Source organism: Cimex lectularius, unplaced genomic scaffold, assembly GCF_000648675.2.
Source record: "Cimex lectularius strain Harlan isolate CLEC.00 unplaced genomic scaffold, Clec_2.1 scaffold79, whole genome shotgun sequence".
Classification (NCBI taxonomy): Eukaryota; Metazoa; Arthropoda; class Insecta; order Hemiptera; family Cimicidae; genus Cimex; species Cimex lectularius.
Window position 1 is genome coordinate 1,197,697 of NW_019392727.1, and position 15,029 is coordinate 1,212,725.

General features: G+C 38.1%; 1 protein-coding gene across 4 annotated transcripts in view; it reads left to right on the top strand.

Annotated features, from left to right (window-relative positions):
• Positions 1 to 481: 481 nt before the first annotated feature.
• The window catches only part of LOC106663327 (ets DNA-binding protein pokkuri), a 79,875-nt gene continuing 65,327 nt past the window's right edge, over positions 482 to 15,029 (top strand). For 2 of the 4 annotated variants that reach the window (XM_014388084.2, XM_024226751.1), the window contains exon 1: positions 497 to 862. The gene's annotated coding sequence lies outside the window, so the exon portion shown is untranslated. Of the gene's footprint in view, positions 863 to 15,029 lie in introns of all 4 variants that reach the window. The other 2 variants (XM_014388085.2, XM_014388086.2) reach the window with 2 other exon arrangements.

Genomic DNA, 15,029 nt, shown 5'->3' on the forward strand with positions numbered 1-15,029 from the left:
TACTTTTTCTTCATTCAGTCGTGCCATCCACTTTTTGCACAGTCTTCGATAAGCTCAAGGTATTCTTGGATGTTGGAGGTAGCATGGATAGGATTCGAGTTAGAGAATGATTCCGCAATTTTGTCTGGGGTTTTTAAAATGGTTTTCTATAATATAAAAAGGCCTTTTCAAACAGATCTGTTTGTTATCCCGCTGAGATAAAAGGAAAACTGGGCATCGAGATAAAAAGGCCGAAGAGGAAAAGGAAAATGAGCAAACTAGGTAAACAAAATCGTGTGGGAAGGCAGAGGAATCCGAGTGGGGGCGGTGAAATAATAAAGACGAGAAAAGTAGATAAGAGGATGATAGGGTGTAATGGGGAGGAGGAGAGCGGTTTTTGACGTTACTGTACCGCATGTACAGTGTAGAGTACACCCTGATTCCTATTTGGTAGCTTCCTGGTTAGCGGGAGTCCGTAGTGGGGGTGTACATCCGCTATTAGGAGCCGGGTCGACGCTAGCGCTCCGCCGAGAGGACCGCCGACCAGCTTATCTCTTCCCATTCGGCTGTTCGACTCACTTCAGCTGTTCCGCCTCTCATTCCATTCGTCCGTACGCTCCATCCAACATCCCGTCTCTTGTGCTTCCTCCGCCGGACCGACAATGTCTCGTCTCTGTGCTACCTCTGTGATATTGGAAAAACATAGTGGAACCCGAGGCTAGTGTTTAAGTGCAAGTGAATCCTATTCAACGATTCAACCTTTCACTCCCGGACTGGAGGATTTTTGAATTTTTTTATTTTATTTTGTTTATTTTTCGATAAATACTTGGATTAAATCGCCGGATGTATTTTCACCTCTTCAGTCTTCCCATCAGGAAAGCCGGTATGTGTGACTTTTTTTTATATTTTTATTGATAAAAGTTTTTTTTTCCTATTTATAATGTAAAACTTGTGTGATTTTTTGTTAAGTTGTCATTTTTAAAAGGCCATGAGCGTTTAGTGTGATTGGGTAGTTTTTCTTCGTGCCGAGGGGTGTTTACACGGAAGGGGGCGAAGGGTGCAGGTGCGCCAGTGGGCCTTACCTGTTACCCTCTACCTGTTGATCCTCGCCCTCGCCCGGGACTCCCTCGTTATTGGGGTTTTTCAGGTTTTACAACTCTCGTAATCTCCTCCTCTTGGAATTCGGGCCTGCTTTGAAAGTACAAATAATTGCGACTCTTAAGAATCGAATGTACTTCCGTTTGAGGTCGTCAAATGCGTGCTTCCGCCCGAGATTGTCCGCCCATTGTTCTCGGGGGAATAATCGGCTCTCTGGGCGGAGAAAAAGCGCCCGCTCGTCAAAAAAAAAAAATCCTGAGGAAATCGGGTGTATTTTATTTGGAATTTGGCTTCGCACAGTCTCGCTTCCGTCCATCCGAAAATCCGGGATATCCAATTTTGTCGGGGTTTAACGCCTTGAGGGAACAGGGAAGTGATGGGATCGTGCGCGCGCACTCTGGATACCTGTTGCTACTTCTGGTATGGCACCGAGGAAGAAACCAAAAAGCTGACTTTTGTAAATAATGGTTCTTCCCACAGATTTGTGAGTAGAACGGTTTTATTTACAAAAAGTGAAACGATATACTCAGCCTACCTTTATTATCTCTTCCAAAAATCTCTTCTGTTCGGGACAAAAAAAAACTTTTCAACACATTATTCTCTTAGTTGGACTCGAGCCGAACTTGTTCCGACAACTCCAGTTCATGGAAATCCAGTTTTTCCCAGAGACGGATAAGCGGAAGAGAACTGACTCGTCATTCTTGGTCTTGCTTGCAAGGAGTCAAAACTATTGCCTTTATGACATAAAGAAATGAAAAATAAAATTTTAACGTCTTTTTTTCTTTCGTCTCGAGTTTTCCATAGCCACCTTAACTAGTGTTGCTGTTCTAATGGAAATTGCAAAAGCTCATTTTGGCCCGGTTCATTTGTAAAGCCAGATGCATTTTTGAAGAATTACAAACAGAAAAAATGAACGTGTATTTATAAATTCAAAATAGAAGTTTTCTAGGATAGATTCTAGGCAAGTTCTCGAAAGATTTTTTTTCCAGATAGAATCTTGTGCCGACCGACATCGAGATTGGGTTTCTATAGGACCGTACAACAATCTGAACTATAGCAGGAAATCTTGAGTTTAATAGGAAATATATTTCATTAGTACATATTTTTGAAATCAGAGTTGATATAATTTTTTCTTTCTTTCAAAAGGTAGAAGACACTCGGTCAATGGGCCGATCGTCCTCTCAAGAGATTCAATTAAACAATGGTTGCATAAATGCGGAAGTAGTGATCCGTTACATGAGCCCTTCCCTCATCGGGCGCCCCTACTTATTTATTTCGAGGCGAAATGACCCATTTATCGGATTGGTGGGAGGGAATCGGGGACATGTTACATCTGGGCATTATTCAACTGGGAATTGTTTTAGCCTGTTCTATAACGATTATGTCACTCAGAAGTTACGAGCCGAGGGCGGGAGAAAGGCAGCCCTGTTGACGTTATGTAACGTTTTAGTGTTAACTCCGTGGCACAGTTACCTACACCTCGGGAGCACGGAGATGCATGAAACACACCTTGGACATGTACCCGATGCTCCTTTTCCCTTGATTTCTTCCGTTTCTCGATACACTCAACATGATATAAAACCATTTGGACATGTTTTCCTTATTAACTATCCTTCCGTTTTTAATTATAAATAGCCCCGTTTATCACACTCTCGACAAGTACTGACGTCTTTGTTATGTTTGTTTTTGAGCGAAAGGATCGAGTGAGACAAGAGTGTCCGGGGGCTGCGAATAACGGTATCGAATGATAGGAAGCGACAAGTGACTTCCGGCTCGTTATACCCGATCCAACCTTGATTCTCCCCGCCACCAGACTATATACATCTCAAGTCGACCAGGAAGAACCTCTCCTAATATATTCCCTCGAATAATAGGGGCGTCTATTTCCGGTAATCTGGGGATGTGCCAGGGTGTGAGCCGGCAACGCCGCATTCCTCCACTTGGGTATGTCCGGTCCCTGGGCCGTCACGACCACCTTTGTCTTCTTCCAATCCTCGTTATCGCACATTCCATAGCTGCGGCGGAAGTCGTTCCACCTACCCGGGCATAATCGGATGCGAGCCCTGGCATTTCGAGTCATCTCGTAGGCATTTTAATACGATACCTAATGTTACATCCATAATATTTACCGCTCTTCTAAGACTACATCATTAAAAAAATTTACTTTCAACTTTAACGAAACTTTTAATGAATGTTTACTAAAAAAAAAAAAAAAAAGCATTTCTCGTTAAAAGTATCGTAGGAATGGAATCACGCTGTAAGCGAACATTAATTTCAACAGATTTCTGCAGATACATCGGAAATCGGTCATTCATTCTGCAGGCTAATGTATCATTCGAATCTTAAGAAGATACCCGAGAGTTCGAATCGTGAGTTCGAATCGTAACCTTTGAATCGACTTCAGTATTATGATTTGTAGCAATTCTCATCCAATACCTACTTTTCCACTATAAATTCTTCTGATGTTGCGTCTATCAAATCGATCACTTTCAATGACTATGTAAGACATAGCCAAATCGAAAGTTTTATTCTGGAAGAAAAAGTAAAAAGGTAAAAAAGTAACATTTTAAATTGAAAGTATCACGTATAGAATCGCACTTTCTGTAGCGGCCCCTTGAATCAACAGATTTCTGCAGGGGAAGAGTACCCTTCGAAATGCCAATCGGAAGAGTTGGGTGTTGAAGAAAACAACGAAAGCTAACAACATTTATAAAATTGGTTCCAATATATCAAGTAAATTCCTTAGATATAATCGTCTTCTCACTGCAGGAAACGTTTTGAAAGGTTCATTTTTTTCAATCCGAACAAATGGTCTCTGGAAATAATGTACATAACGTGAATCTGTCGATGATTGGTAAGATAGGCTACAGTCCAGTTTTACCTATACAGTTAGTAGCTTCGAAAATGTCAAGTCATGTCGAGATCACCAATACCGTTAGAGAACAAATTTAACATTCAGCGCCATGAACAACCCAAATACATTAAAAAGTATCATTTCTTCTCCTAGGGAACATAGCGTTCAAATAAATTTCAACGTAAAATCTTAGGTTTTGCGTTAACAGTTTCTGACCCTCAAGTTTTTGTTCAAGTCACTTCCGTGAAGTATTCTCGGCCGTCATCTATTTTCGGTATGATAAATTCTGCCGGTCGGGTTGGACATCCTCCTCCGCCCTGCGTTGATTCCGGCCAGACTGCTTTTATCCAATTTAAAAAAAGGGGGTGATTAAACGAAAAGCCCAGCCCGGTGTCTCGTTTCCTTCTGTTAACGCCCAAGGGTAGTAAAATTTAAGTACAGGACGTTTCTATTGAAACTTTATTCAATTCTTTGAAACTTAACGTCGGTTCTGTACTATGTGTTATTTTCTTTATTACAAACCATATTATTTCATGATTTTTTATGTTCGGTGATTAACATCATGCTTCAAAAAGCATAAGGAAACTGCCAACGATCCATCAGTTAGATCATATCAAAACACACATGCGTTTTGAGATGCATTTGAGATTAATATTAAATTTAAACAGTTTAATCTTTTCCGCGATGCTCAACGGGTTGTTGGATATTAAGCTCTCCTGTACAACAGGAATTCACTCACATTACTTTTACTAATTATGTCTCTTTTACAATATAACTCAAAACTCAAAATAATTCAAACAGTATGGACTCCGTACTACATCATCGTCACCACATGTGGGATGATTTATAATTTAAGCCTTTGTCTTCAACTCAGTTTGTATATAAACAATACATGTTTTTTATTTAATTATTATATAATTCTTAATTATGTGTGGTCGATAATTATTCAGAAATCGTGAGATGCCGTCTGATGTGATGTAGGTTTCAGAAAAACATTTTCTTTATCGTGCCAACGTTTCGATCTTTATTGAGATCATCTTCAGGGCTCAAAGTGTTTGTCCTCTGTGCAATTGTCCTTCATTCTTGCGTGTCGTGTTGAGAGTGCCCATTCTCTCTTGAGCTTGGGCTCTCAGAGCGAGAGCTCCAACTTTGAGCTCTGAAGATGATCTCAATAAAGATCGAAACGTTGGCACGATAAAGAAAATGTTTTTCTGAAACCTACATCATACCAGACCGCATCTCACGATCTCCGAATAATTATTCTTAATTATTATAAACATATTCAGGTCAAAAGCAAACTTTTATACCAATGCCAAAAAATAATAAAAAGTGTAGTTAATGGTTTGATATAATTTGATTATTATTTAATTAAGGCGAAATAAGGCTTAAATCACCCACTTTTTGGTGTAAGGTAAAACAAGTACAAAATTTCTGTATGAAGGTATTTTATGATAAAACGATCCCCTTAAATAATAATTAACCTTAGTTTGTATTCATTCACTATACGAATGCCAACAATAAGGCTGAAAAAAACATACGGCATATCACACACCCACAAGAAAAGTGACACAACTCAACAAAAGATAATTTTACAGGAGAAACAAATGGAAATTTACTTTTTTTTTTACTCGTGTATTGAGTACACGCCATTACAGTTGTCGGCAATAAAAACTGTCATAGTCCATCAATATTGTCTTTCGTTTCTCAAACACTTAAGCGAAAACACAAAACTTTAAAAATACACTTGTACTACCACTAAAAAATTACCTCTTTTTGAGTTACGATATTTTTCTTGTATATATTGGCTCTCAGTATTTAAGTTAGTTTGTTTCCTCTAACGATAATCGTGGCCATTGAATGACTAGGGTATTATTATTTTTTTTTATAGTAACAGACAACATACAAATCTAACAAACGAGCATAAATATCTATGTAGTAAGTTTTAATAAGATTATTTTTTACCCAAATGTGCTTTCCTCCTGGACTCAGGGCTAATTAGTCATTTAAAATATAAAATTAATTATTGAAATAAAGGTTTTATTGATTATTAAGTATATTGTAATTAAAACATTAAATTTTTTGAATCTAAAAAATTTTCTAGCATTGTATAAATTCATTTTTTTTACATCCTACTTGTATTTGTAAAATTTAAACAATGTTTACAAATCCCAGGCCCTGAACATGATCTCAATAAATATCGAAACGTTGGCATGATAAAGAAAATGTTTTTCTAAAATCTACGTCACACCAGAACACACCTCACGATCTCCAAATAATCATCAAAAAAACTGTTGAAACTATAAAATAGTGTAAAAGTATAAAACAACAGTGTTAAAAAAATGATGAAAAAACAATATTATAATTAATAGTGTTATTAAAATAAAAGAAATGAACCTAAAATAAATAATTCACGAACTCTCTAGATCAATGTGTGGTTTTGAAGAAAAAATCAAATTACTTGTTACGGCCAAGCTTTCGACCTATTTTAAGGTCATCATCAGGCCTATATTAATTTCATATTATGAAAAAGATAATTGTACAATGGATTTTGACAATTGTTTTCTGTAGAAATGTGACTCGTGTGCAGCATAAAAACTTTCACTAAACAAGAAAAAAAAGACGTAACTCGAAATGTGCCACTTTTTCTGATAAATACTCACACCGATGCTTTAAAGCACGTCAGAACTAAGACATGCCACTTTTCGTGAATGGTGACAGTACGTTTTCCCCCCAATTCAAAAATGACTCCTACAGTTCTGTCATTTTTCTTGTAGAATACCCCCGAATACTTGGGGAAAAAAATAATCTGGCTTTTATAATTTTTTGACTTGTGGGTGTGTGATGTGAGGAGCCCTATTAGGAGGGCAATTAAATATTATTTGTACGTACGTTATTTCTTATGTTTTACATATTAGCCAGAGGACGGTACTTGTGCTGGTTGATTTTTATAGGCGAAGGGGAGCGTGATAGAAAATTTCAAAGGCGACGGTGGGAATCGAACCCACGGCCACGCGATCTACCAGCCTATAGTCTTTCACGCTAAACGCTCGGCTACCGCGGACCCCAGTTCATTATTAATACGGTCTTCATTAATTGTTGGGTTGGGCATGACATAATCTTTTAGGTCAGCTTTGCCCGTCGTTTCTTCAAAACGTTTTGGCTTTACCAAACTCCTTTATTTGAAATTTCCCTCTTGAAACAATGATTTCAAACGATTCTCACTTAAAAGTTTTTTCTCCGTGTTCCGAACGTTGCGACAATTTTTGAGCTAGTACAATTTTTAAATGTCCCGATTCTGACTTTTATGTACCGGTCCAAATCTCCCAAGCCAGGCCACTTGAACGGTTTAATTGTGTGAATCGTCGTCATTTCATATCTGTTAGCAGAACCGCCTTCTTTCTGATAAGTGAAACACAAGGAAATGACACACTCCAGGAATTAATTTGGGACATGGCTGGCTCCTGTTCCGAAAATATAACTCATATCGTTGTCAATGGTAATAACCAATTATAGAAAACAGATTTTTGTATACTTCCGCATCTAATTTTTACTTGTTAGCTGACAAAGAAGATATTCGTGAATTTTTACTGTTTTTCAAAATTTATCGTTTCACCGTTAGCATCCACGTTTTGAGTTCAAGGCTGCTGGATTTATCTAGTTATATCATTTGCCACTCAAAGCATGTCGTTCAATAGTAATTTAATTTGGCGGCAAGTTTGACTTATTGACTGTTTCCGGCCTCTTCGGCCTGTCTTCTTCGATCTCCAGCCGTCCAGCATCTCCTCCACATAAAGTGGAAAATTGTTAAAACAACTTCGTTGACTCATCGAACGAGGTTCCTGTGTTTTAAACGCATTTGGTGCACAATAAAAATGACAACCATGAAATCGATTCAAAAATTTAGCACATTTCCTAGACCCTATGGGGCTATTGAGACGTGTCCTATCCCACGCAAGGGACGTCAAGCATTGTTTCCATAAAGATATAATTAGATTAGTCTTGGTATATCATTTTCTAATTGGAAATAATTGATTTGTTTTCTGTATCCTGAAAGTAAGCGTAGGTCACTCAAACGGCACACAAATATAAATCAGTTTTATCTTAAATAATGCATTTATTACTCTAGTACAAAGAAAATGCAAAATGTATAATCTCATAATTATTTGATAATAAAGCAATTACAATGATAATTACCTTATAAAGGCTCCCTTTTCAGCCAATGCGATTAAAAGTATAACAACTATATTCTCTGTTTTAATAAGCAAACTGTTTAAAAAACTCATCTCAAATATTGTAATTTTTTTTCAAAAATTTTGTCATATGTATGTTTTGGTTCTAGTAAATCGTTAGAGGTGTATGATATAGTTGATGGATCGTTGGCAGTTTCTTTATGCTTTCTGAATATGATGTAGATGGCCAAACTTCAAAATGGATTATTGTGAGCTAGAAAATATTTTTAAAAAAATTTCGTACTTGGTGTGTTTTATTTACATGAATCTTGATGAATTAGTGAATATTTTTATATGTCGAAAATATACAGCGTGCACCGACATAGGCGGACCTGGATGACCTAGTTCGATCCAAACTAAGGCAAAAGACGTAAAAGTAAAATAATAACTGTCATACGGTTGATGTCCAACAACCCGGGTTGGGTATCGCGGAGGGTCAAACGACTTTACAATACTATCTCCAGGTTATTCAAAATTAAAACTCCATGGGCTATGCCGGGATTCGAACCCAGGACCGCTAGCTTGGCAAGTAGAAGTCGGACGCCGTAACCATTCGGCCATCGCGGACTCAAATAAAACCCAGTGCGTATACAGCGGATAATATATGATTTAGCTATGAAATAAAGACGTTTAGTATTATTACACTCGTTGGTGCTTATGTATTATATAATTGGAATTACGTTGAAACTTGGTTTCACTTCCTACATTTATTTTAAAACAGGTCGTTCTATCATTTTCATTAAAGGGCCCGGATTTAATTTCCAAATGTTTTCTTTTTGTAATGAAATCGAACAGGTTAAAAACACCTTCACAACCAGAAATATGTTGATGGAAAGATGGTTCTTCAAAGCTCAACCGTTTACATAACAATTTTCGGCTTTTCTCTGATGATAATCGGAATCATGCCCGAAGGAAGAGGCGCTACTTTTGTAGAAATCGTTAAAAAATATCGACGGCTTTAGACGTCAGAAATAAGGAAGAAGTAAAGGTTAGTTGGATATCAGTGGGCAATTTTCCCACCTTTACGTAAAACTGACTTTATGTGTAAAACGAAGAAAGAAACACGAATGTTGTGATGATCATTTAGGTTTTTGACATGCATCTATTAATTCAGGCAATTGGATCTGTCTGTCCAGCATAGTACTCCAAAAATGATGTTTCTATATATTATTAAGTTCAGTTATTGTTGTTGACGAAAACAAATTGTACTGTTGTTGTGATGTAATTGACAATATTTGTAAATCTTGTGTAAAAGAGAGAGAGAAATTAAGGAAATGAAAAAACACTCGTAGGGTCAGTCGGAGAGTCTTAAACCTTTTGTCCTCGAGCCGGCAGTAAGGTCTTCTGGAACAATGAGTTTATTTACAGTTTGTCAGCAAGTAAAGGCTGCGGCGAAAATAAAAACCACGATTAGATGTTTCCTCTAATTATTTACTGTAAAGCTCATTAAACTAAGATAACGCCGAATGATTTGTAATGAAGGCTTGTGAGCTGATTTACAACATCTAGTTACTATCCAGGTCTGTTATGGGATAATTTAACTTTTAATTATGTCATTTGCATATTGAAAGTCAGTTGAAGGATTAATGAAATTCGGAAATACCCGATTGTTTACAATACCTGCGGAAATGTCTGGTCAGTTGAACCATTTCCAGTTTATATAAGCCATATTCCAGGTGTAGGCAAGATTATTTTAAAGAGAATTAGTCATTTTTTTCAACATCAGTTCCTTAACACTCGTGCGTTCACTTATTTAAAAGAAAGAAAAACTTGACAATACTTCTTTCAAACTATTCTCAATTAAAAAGTCATTGGCTGTGCCGGGATTCGAACCCAGGACCGCTAGCCACTCTGCCACCGCGGTCCCGTACCTTAGAGCGTACATTTATGTGGTTTCATCAAAACTTTCAACAAGTTAAACCACGTTGGTTAGGGATGGTTAGTTGTTACCTGCCCTTGATGATAATGATGATGAATACGATAGTAGGATGTGGGGTTTGTACGTTGTTCAAGTACTGTAGCCTTCTAGTGTACTTTTCCTAGTTCCTAGTTCAGTGCAATCTACTAATTCTATTAAGAAGTACTAGGTCATTGACTGTCGACGTTATAATTCCTTTCCCTGAGCTTTCTTTGTAACCCAGGTTATGTCTAACTGCATAACTAACGCATAACTTACAAATGAGGTCATCATTGAATATACCCATGTTGTGTAGATGTTTTCTCAGATGCCAGTGACCGGTTTATAGTCCTATTATGACTCCTCTGAGTTCAGCTCTCTGTGCATATTTATATATTTTTTGTTGTTAGTTCCTAATACAACATATGAAGCAGAAGATTGGCATGTACAAATCGCATTCTATCCAGGTACTTACAAAACATTTTTTTTACTCTTCCACTTGTGTTTTACGTCTTGATTAATTTACCGAATGCCAGATTAGGAAAAGACCCACGTGGCTTTCACGCGGCTTGTTAAATGGGTGCAAAAGGAATTAGTTGAGAAGCAGAAACCGAAGCTGTTTAGCCCAATTACAGGGGCCAGGCATCCGGCGGAAGTCGCCTTAGCTTATTTTAAACGAAAAACCTTTCTTTTACTTACGTTTAAATGTCAAACCTTCGTTTGCACAATCTTGTCCGTTAATTAACCAGTTTATTTTAATTGCACTTTTCCTTTTCATGATTCGGAGTGGGAGAAAAGCCGTAATTTCTATGGTCGACGTCACCATTAAATATCGGTATCAAGCACATGGTAACTGACTCATTCCATGAAAGTTCTTGTTTAATTACTTTAAAATTACGATCACCTCTGCTCTAGAGGATAAGGAGTATTGCTTGGCTTCGCTCCTAGGTGCAGCACAGGCTTTTGGTGTGGCATGGCACCCTTGCATGCTTTATAAATTTAAACACTTCCGACCCCCTCCTTATTACCGTATCCTGAAATCCTATCTAATTGACCGCTGCTTCAGAATGAGGCAACGAGTTCTCTAAAGTCAGACAGGCCAGCGTCCCACAAGGTAGCCTTCTTGGTCAAATACTTAATAGCATTTGTACTGCTGACCTAATACCATCATTACGATCTACTAACCTTATATAAGATTTTAGTGCGACCACTTTGGGCAACTGTGAGATTCTGTCAAGCCAACTAACATCTTTAGCCTTCTAATGAAAAGTCCTTAGACGAATCGTCAAAGCTGCTTACTTACTACGTCACTAACCTCACCATCTACAACGACCTCAATATACCTTTTGTCAACGAACTGATCCGTACCGATTCAAAAGTTTCCCACCAACCTCGTGATCCATCCTAATCCTATTGCGCGAGCCGTCTTTACAGATTCCCATTCCGAGAACAAGCCACGTCGCCTTTATCGAGGATGGCATTGAGACCTTCTTGTCGCACAATCCCTGTACACCCTAATACCATCAACACGATCTTCGCGGACGATACCGCAATGTTATCCTCTAACTCCAAGCTACCTCCAACATCTAATAACACCTTGAGCATGTTAAAGGCTGGTGCAAAAAGTGGAGGACGAGACAGAATGTGAAAACATACTCAGTGTACGTTCACATAAACAATCTGGAGCTCCACTGTCCCATTTCCATTCAAGTCATATACTTCGGTCTATACCTAGACAGTAGACTGATATGGAATCTCCACCCAAGACTTAAGAGACAACAACTTAGCATAAAGACTTGGAAAATTACGAAGACTTTTAGGACCGACATCCGTCTTGACCGTCAACTCTTAAAAGACTTTACTGCGACCACATTAGATAGGAGTGGAATGGAACTGTGGGGTCGTGTCGTCATTCAACATCCATTGCATCCAATCCTTCCAATCAAAAGTCTCAAACATACCGTGAAGCTCCTTTCTAAGCATTAACCTCGGTATTCACAACGAAATCGACATTCGTTTTGTCAACTTCCCGATTCGAAAATTTTCACACCAACCTCCATCCTAATCCTACTGCTCGAGCCCTGTCTACACATTCCCATCCCGAGAACCCGCCATATCGCCTTAATCGACGATGGCCTCGAGACCACCTCCTTCCTCCGCTTACACTGAGTGTCAAGCGTTGGCTGGTTTCTAATGGCATGTGTCCCCGGATGCAGCGCTGGCATTAGTGTCGGTGCTGTGACCCCGTTAAAAAAACGTTTTGCGTTCACATTTGTAATATGTACTTATATGTATATGGTACAAATAAAATAATTTAAAAAATATTCTTAAATGAAGAATTTGCCTCTACCTGGCGTACAAAGATTAACATTAACGGATTGATGTTTCAATTTGATTTCACGAGAGTCCATCATAAGTCCGAATGATGTTTACATCCATCGTAGGATGTAAATGCAAAAACGACAGCAGTGTAAGAACACCCGATTTCTGTGGATAAAACAGCTGTAGTTGTTTTTTCCCCGTAATAAAATCTCAAATTGGAGTTTACGAACAATCTCGAGGGGACCCATCCGTCTGTTCTTTTACATAAGACGCCATAACCCTAATCCCTAAGCAAACATTGAGCCTAAATACCGTCCTAACATTAAATCTGTGCACATTGTAAACAGTGATTACGTTCCAGAAGAAATCCCCTTCGTTGAACGTTGAACGTTAGAAAATCCCGGCATGACGTATGATGCAAGGAAAACAAACAATACTATCAATAAAGATTAAGCGATTTTGAATCCCCGCTGTACATACGTTCAAATTCTTCTTCTTGAAGTATTGCATTTTCATCTTATTATTGCATTGTTTAAAATTTTGAAAAATAGTGCCGTTTGAAATGCAGATAAGTCCAATTTTCTTCGCAGTTTCCTTGTTTTTAATGTTCATAATATATCTTTTTGGGATTTTGCCACTGGTACTAGTACACCGGTACATTATCTCTAAGCAAAGAATTGTGTATGCCAACATTACTTCTTATGTTGCCTTTAGTTTTTTCTTTTCCGCGACATCCGATGGTAAGTTGTCAAGTTCACCTTGAACATGATGTAATTATCCCTTTTAACTAAAAAAGTCTAGATTTTTAGCTCTCAACAATAATTAAAACGCAGAGAAAAGAAAACGAACATACATTAAAGTAAATTAAGTAATTCCTGTTATACAGTAGGGCTTAACGTCCCCTCTGCAACAACCAACGACAAAACAATACCAAAAACCTTTTGGGTGTCGCGGACGAGGTCATCACATATATCATATCACTTGACATACATTTTTGATACTATAATAAATTAAAAAGCCATGGCCTCTGCGGGAATTCGAACCCAGGACCCAGAGTGGCAAATATGAGTTGGATGCCCTAACCACGTTACCGTTCACCGCAGTCCCCTTATGATAATCTGTCATTAAAAAAACGCCCAACAACCCGTTGGGCATCTTGGAATAGGGATTAGATTCACTTAACAATACTTCCTTCAAACAATTTTCAATTAAAAAGCCATGGGCTATGTCGAGATTCGAACCCAGGACCGCTAGCGTGACAAATACGAGTCGGACGCCCGAACCACTCGGCCATCGCGGTCCCTCGAACTTGCATTACCCATGCATTAAAGAATTAGGGAGAATTCTTTCTCATGTTTTCTAACATCTTTTATTTAAACAAAAACACTTGATTTACTAGTCTCTGGTATTATAAAATTTACAAAATAATTATAAACAGTTGTGTTCCTTAGATAATTTATGTAATCCCCCTTTTAATAAACCTCGAAAATCTCTTTAATAATGTGTTGAACCCAGTAAATCTAATTCATCGCTTGATGGTGCTCATATTTGAAAATTAAATTCATAATTAACTTTGTCCTTTAGTAAACAAATCACGTTTTCCTAACATCGCGTCAAGAAAAGGTCCTCGATCTGTGAACGTTTTCAATTATTTGTACGCTTTTTTTAAAACTGATGTGTGGGTAGGTTTCATGGCTTCGATATAGTCATTACGCCCCCGGCGTACTTTCATGGCCATCCAGAAACTAGGAATAAAGTCGAAAATTGGAAACGGAATCGGCAGAAAAGAGAAACAATGTGCAGAATCCTTGAACCCCGATGCCGACGTATGGCCTCAGACTAAAAACTAACTGGTTTCTATCCGAAGACAATTAGCATGTCCCCATTTGACTGGAACCAAGTTCAAGTTCTATGCTGTGTTTGTATCAACCTTCGACCGTCACCGTTTCCCAATAACGATCTTTGCGAACCTGACGAGAAGTCAATGGCATTTACTGTTTATTGCTGTCTATTTGAAGAAAATTATTTTCCAGTTAGCTTCTGCCTATTTTCCAGGCTACCTTCTTAGCTCGTCAGTTTACTTAAGAAAGTTAATTTAAAAAACTTAAATTTTTTCCTGTTGTGACTAAACGCTCTTTTATATTAGTGCCACACGTCTGCTTTTTCTTTGGCATATGGCTTACAGCTGGTTGCAATAGTTAATTCTGTTATCCCTGAAGGATGAATGTTTTTTTGACATACAACCACTTGTTCCGCGGGATACAAATATGTATTATATTGCGTGTGTTGCCGCTTACAATCATTTTAACAGAGAGCATAAGGAAGGGCATGGGTGTCCTGTATTCCGCCTTCTGGATACAATAAGCAGGAAGAAACAAGCTTCGTCTGTTCGACCGTTGTGCGAGAAAGAAACGAAAAGTAGGACATGACGTAACTTCCCCCCTGCTCTCTTTTAAAACGAGTCATCTGCAGTTATGCCTCTTTCTTACGTATAGCTTCTTACGAACCGCCATCGCGTATCCCATGTCCCATTTTGCACTATTCTTTATGTAAAATTGTTAATTTGGCACTTCGGTTTCAATCCTAGTTTGCCAAAGTTATGACAATCTAGATAACTGATATATAACTAATCAATTTTCGTTGAGTTCGC